The sequence below is a fragment of the Zea mays genome, chromosome 2 (assembly GCF_902167145.1).
Source record: "Zea mays cultivar B73 chromosome 2, Zm-B73-REFERENCE-NAM-5.0, whole genome shotgun sequence".
Classification (NCBI taxonomy): domain Eukaryota; kingdom Viridiplantae; phylum Streptophyta; class Magnoliopsida; order Poales; family Poaceae; genus Zea; species Zea mays.
Window position 1 is genome coordinate 45648362 of NC_050097.1, and position 5834 is coordinate 45654195.

The following is a 5834-nucleotide window of genomic DNA, read 5'->3' on the forward strand; positions in this document are numbered from 1 at the left end:
GCAAGTGTCCCTTGACCTATCTCTGTCCTATTCATTATTTAATTCACCTCCCGCTTTACACATTTATGCCTAAGGACTGACTAGCTTTTGCTATCCATATCCTTGTTTACCTATATGGGTTGGATTATTATTAGTTAGCTTTATGCTATTGCTCAACTCTAATCAATGAACATGATGAGATTATCTATGATACGATGTTTTCCCCTTCTCTTATTATGATGTTGTACTTGTGGTCATCAAGGGGGCTCGAGCGGTTTCTCGAGTGCCTCTCCGTAAGGACCTGTTCTATGGATGACCGCCCGGGAAAACAGTGCAACCATGAGGGTGGAATGGGGTGCCCTTAGCTGAATAATTAGAGGATCCGGGGTGTAGTTCGCTTCGCCGTCGTGCCGTCAATGGGGCTCGGTGTATGCGGCTCGCTCTGCCAAGGTTGATTTGTCCCTTGGGGAGGAGTGCGGTACATTTAGGAAACCTAACGGGCGACTACAGCCCCGGGGAATCTTTGTAAAGGCTACGTAGTGAAACCCTGCCTATTCACCTTGGTAGTGTTTAAGGGTTTGATCGGCCCGAGGCAAGAGGGAATCACGGCTTGTGGGTAAAGTGCACAACCTCTGCAGAGTGTTTGAAAACTGATATATCAGCCGTGCTCGCGGTTACGAGCGGCCAAGGGAGCTCCAGTGATTAGTGGTACTTGATCAGAGATACTTTGGTACAGGTGGCTATGAGATCGATGGTTTCGGTTATGACTATGGTGCTGGTAAGTGGTACTCTTTCCGTTTGGAAAGGAGTACGTTTGGGTTAATAACTTGGGTTAATGCTAAAACTTGGCTTTCTACTAGTAAGTAATAATCTGACCAACTAAAAGCAACAGCTTGACTTATCCCCACATAAAGCTAGTCCACTACAGCCAAACAGGATACTTGCTGAGTATGTTGATGTGTACTCACCCTTGCTCTACACACCAAACCCCCCCCCAGGCTGTCCGCATTGCCACCACTGCTCAGGCGAAGATGAAGCTGTGGAAGGGGACTTCCAGGAGTTCCAAGATTACGACGAGTTCTAGGTGTGGGTTAGCGGCAACCCCCAGTCGGCTGCCTGTGAAGGCCGCGGTTATCTACGTTTCTTTTCCGCACTTTGATTTATTGTAAGAACTATATGAACGTCTCAGACGTATGATGTAACCGACTATTTCCCTTATTAATACTATTTTGAGCACTGTGTGATGATGTCCATATTATGTAACTGCTGTGTACGTGAATAACTGATCCTGGCACGTACATGGTTCGCATTCGGTTTGCCTTCTAAAACCGGGTGTGACATAAGTGGTATCAAAGCCGTGCTGACTGTAGGACCGCTAACCTAGAGTAGAATGGTCGTTCTAAGGACTATAGGCCTCTGTCCCTGCCTTGACTTTGATATCCCTTCAAAAGTTGGTCATACCGACCAAACCTATGTTCTACTATATATTATACCTTGCTGAAAATCATGTTTTATTCTAATCCTTCATTTACTTATGATTCATTATTTGTTGGTCATATTAATTCTGTTCTCACCCTTTTGCTTGCGATGTCTTTTGTAGATGGCTCGACTTAGACACACTGCACGAAAGTCCGTCATCCCCTTCTTACCCTCCCGCCTTGCTGAGCGTCCGCTTCGCCGTCCCGTGGCCGGACAGTCCAGCCACTTGGAGAGACTACACCACCGCCTGCACGAGGAGCAGGAACGTCGACGACAGGAGCAGCAGGGCTCTTCCTTCTCGCTCCAGCAGGAGATAGAGTCCATGAGGAGCTGCTCCCCCGTGCTTCCCCTGGAGGCGCCCCCTGCACCACCACTGGGCGCCCCAGCCTCTGGAGTAGCTGCTGGAGGAGACCCAGACGACGGAGGTGGCGACGACAGCTCGAGCCACGACATCGACTTCTCTGCTAGCCATGAGCCGGAAGGATGGGTTGCTCGACCCATCACTCGCGACGCTGCTCGCGGGTGTCATTTCCACGACGCGCTTGACACCCTGCTACGTCGGGCACTTAACCGGCGTACTTGGTCCATCGAGTATCGCTGTGTGGTCTACCAGCATAGTCGCGGGGTCTACCCGGACCGCTGGGAGGCAACCTGCTTGGTGCGCCGTCCGGAGAACAGTCTCCAGGGTGCGGAGGCCTGCTCAGAGCACTATTCTATCTCTGAGCGGGACTCAGCTGAGGCAGCCATGCAAGATGCTGCACGGCGTGCGCTTTCGCACTACTGCTCGGTTTTCAGTGGGGTAGCTGACGGTCTTGACCTGAAGTATTACCCCCGCCGTCCATCTGGCAGCACAGGAGGCGTGATTGTCTCACCTGTCGGTGAGGGCAATCCTAGGTTGAGCAGCACAGTCAACCTAGCCGCCGTGCTAAGCACGGAGCTGGACCATGCATTAGATGAGCTGAGTAGGGCTCGTGCTGAGATCGCCCTGTTGCGGGCTGAGCGCGCGGAACGTCGTCACCTGGATGGTGGTTCCCCCGCTCCCGTTGGGACTCAGCACCCGTACCGCTCACCTCGGCGTGGACACCAGTCTTATGGCAACCCCGACTGCAAGACCAAGATAGACTTGGAACCATAGACTGTCAGCGTGGAGTCTTGTAATAGGTGCCTAATACAGAAGTTTTACTCTTAGTCTTAGTCTCAGTCTTAGCGTTAGTCTCGGTTTTAGTTAATCTTAGTTAGACAGGGTAGTTTGCTATATCCTGTGCATTTGTGTTTGTCATGATGAACTATGTCTGGTTTGGATCTTTGTAATGATTGTCACCAGAGTGTGGGTATCCCCTGCATTTTGGTTTACCTATTATGTTAATGGAGTTGGTTATATAGTTGGGAAACCTTTTATTCCACTTTCCTCTTTATCTGAGAAGCTATGTGGTCTGTGTTGGAGATCAGTGAAGATGCTCATTTGTTCAATGCTGTTGAAGGATTCTATACTCTTTTCCTATGCTGCAAGATTTGCCAGATCAGTTCTGATGTGTGGTTGCATTCTGCAGATGTTAGAGAACAGGCGCAGAGGAGGAAGGCGTGCTCAGCAGGAGCGAGCCGCTCAACAGGAGGAGGTGCCCCAGCAGCAGCATCTGCCGCCCCCGCCCCCGATGTCGATCGAGCAGATGTTTTTGATGCAGACTCAGGCAGTTCAAGCCATCGGTCAGACTTTGGCCGCCATTCAGCAGCAGCAGCAGCAGCAACAGCAGGCCCCACCTCAGCCTCAGATGCCTCAGATGCCCAGAGACAAGCGTGCTGAATTCATGAGAGGTCATCCACCAACGTTTGCTCATTCTTCTGACCCCATGGATGCTGAAGACTGGCTGCGCACTGTGGAGCGGGAGTTGCATACCGCTCAGTGCGATGACAGGGAGAAAGTCCTGTATGGTCCCCGTCTGTTGAGAGGAGCAGCCCAATCATGGTGGGAGTCTTACCTCGCCACCCATGCCCACCCTGACGCCATCACCTGGGAAGAGTTCAGGAGTAGCTTTCGTCAGTACCATGTACCTGCAGGTCTGATGACAGTGAAGAAGGAGGAGTTTTTGGCCCTCAAGCAAGGGTCATCGTCTGTCAGTGAGTACCGGGACAGGTTCCTGCAATTGTCTCGCTATGCTCCTGAAGATGTCAACACCGACGCCAAGCGACAGTACCGTTTCCTGAGAGGCTTGGTTGACCCTCTGCATTATCAACTGATGAATCATACCTTCCCGACGTTCCAGCACCTGATTGATAGAGCAATCATGACAGAAAGGAAGCGTAAGGAGATGGAAGATCGTAAGCGCAAGATCAGTGGACCCCAGCCCAGAAGCAGCAATCGTCCTCGTTTCTCAGGCAATCAACCTCAGCAGTTTAGGCAGAACCAGCGTCCACCTCAGCATCAGCAATTCCAAAGGCAGTATCCTCAGCATCAGTACCAGAACCGTCAGAGCAATCAGTCAGGAGGTCAGTTTCAAAGGCAGAATCAGCAGGCTCCTCGTCTTCCTGCCCCAGCAAACCCGCAGAACAGTCAGGCAGCGCCAGCTCAGGTTGGAAACAGGGCATGTTTCCACTGTGGAGAGCAAGGCCACTGGGTGATGCAATGTCCGAAGAAGGCAGCCCAGCAGCAGTCAGGCCCCAATGCCCCAGCGAAGCAGAATGTGCCTCAGCCTGGAGCAGGCAATCGCCCTCAGCCGCGCTATAATCATGGAAGACTGAATCACTTGGAGGCGGAAGCAGTTCAGGAGACCCCCGGCATGATAGTAGGTATGTTCCCAGTCGACTCCCATATCGCAGAAGTGTTATTTGATACTGGAGCAACACATTCTTTCATTACTGCATCATGGGTAGAAGCACATAATCTTCCAATTACTACCATGTCAACCCCCATTCAAATTGACTCAGCCGGTGGTAGGATTCGAGCCGATAGCATTTGTTTGAATATAAGTGTGGAAATAAGGGGGATAGCGTTTCCCGCCAACCTTATAGTAATGGGTACTCAGGGAATAGATGTCATCCTAGGGATGAATTGGCTAGATAAGTATCAGGCAGTTATCAGTTGTGATAAAAGGACAATCAAGTTGGTGTCCCCACTAGGAGAGGAAGTGGTGACCGAGTTAGTCCCGCCTGAGCCAAAGAAAGGAAGTTGTTATTAGACAGCTGTTGATAGCAATGAAGCAGACCCGATCGAGAGTATCAAGGTTGTGTCCGAATTCCCGGATGTGTTTCCAAAGGACTTACCGGGTATGCCACCAGAGCGGAAAGTTGAGTTCGCTATAGAGCTTCTTCCTGGAACCGCCCCTATCTTTAAGAGAGCTTACAGAATATCTGGACCAGAATTGGTCGAACTTAAGAAGCAGATTGATGAGCTGTCAGAGAAAGGTTACATTCGACCAAGTACCTCGCCTTGGGCCGCCCCTGTCTTGTTCGTGGAAAAGAAAGATGGCACCAAGAGGATGTGTATTGATTACCGAGCTCTGAATGAAGTCACGATCAAGAACAAGTATCCCTTGCCCAGAATAGAAGATCTGTTCGACCAGTTGAGAGGAGCCAGTGTGTTCTCCAAGATTGATCTGAGGTCAGGTTATCATCAGCTCAGGATCCGACCTTCGGACATTCCGAAGACGGCATTCATTACCAAGTATGGGTTGTATGAGTTCACAGTGATGTCTTTTGGTTTGACCAATGCGCCAGCGTTCTTCATGAACTTGATGAACAGTGTATTCATGGATTACCTTGATAAGTTTGTGGTGGTATTCATTGATGACATTCTGGTTTATTCTCAAAGCGAAGAAGAGCACGCAGATCATTTAAGGATGGTGTTGCAGAGATTGCGGGAGCACCAGCTGTATGCAAAGTTGAGCAAGTGTGAGTTCTGGATCAGTGAAGTCCTGTTCTTGGGTCACATAATCAACAAAGAAGGATTGGCTGTGGATCCGAAGAAAGTGGCAGACATTTTGAACTGGAAAGCGCCAACAGATGCCCGAGGAATCAAGAGTTTCATTGGAATGGCCGGATATTATCGACGATTCATTGAAGGGTTTTCGAAGATTGCGAAACCAATGACAGTGTTGCTAGGCAACAAAGTTGAGTTCAAGTGGACTCAGAAATGTCAAGAGGCCTTTGAAGCGCTGAAAGAGAAGTTGACTACAGCGCCCGTCCTAGTCTTGCCTGATGTGCACAAGCCCTTTTCGGTGTATTGTGATGCTTGTTACACAGGTTTGGGATGTGTGTTGATGCAAGAGGGAAGAGTTGTGGCTTACTCGTCCCGACAGTTGAAGGTTCATGAGAAGAATTACCCAATCCATGATCTAGAGTTGGCAGCAGTGGTTCACGCACTGAAGACATGGAGGCACTAT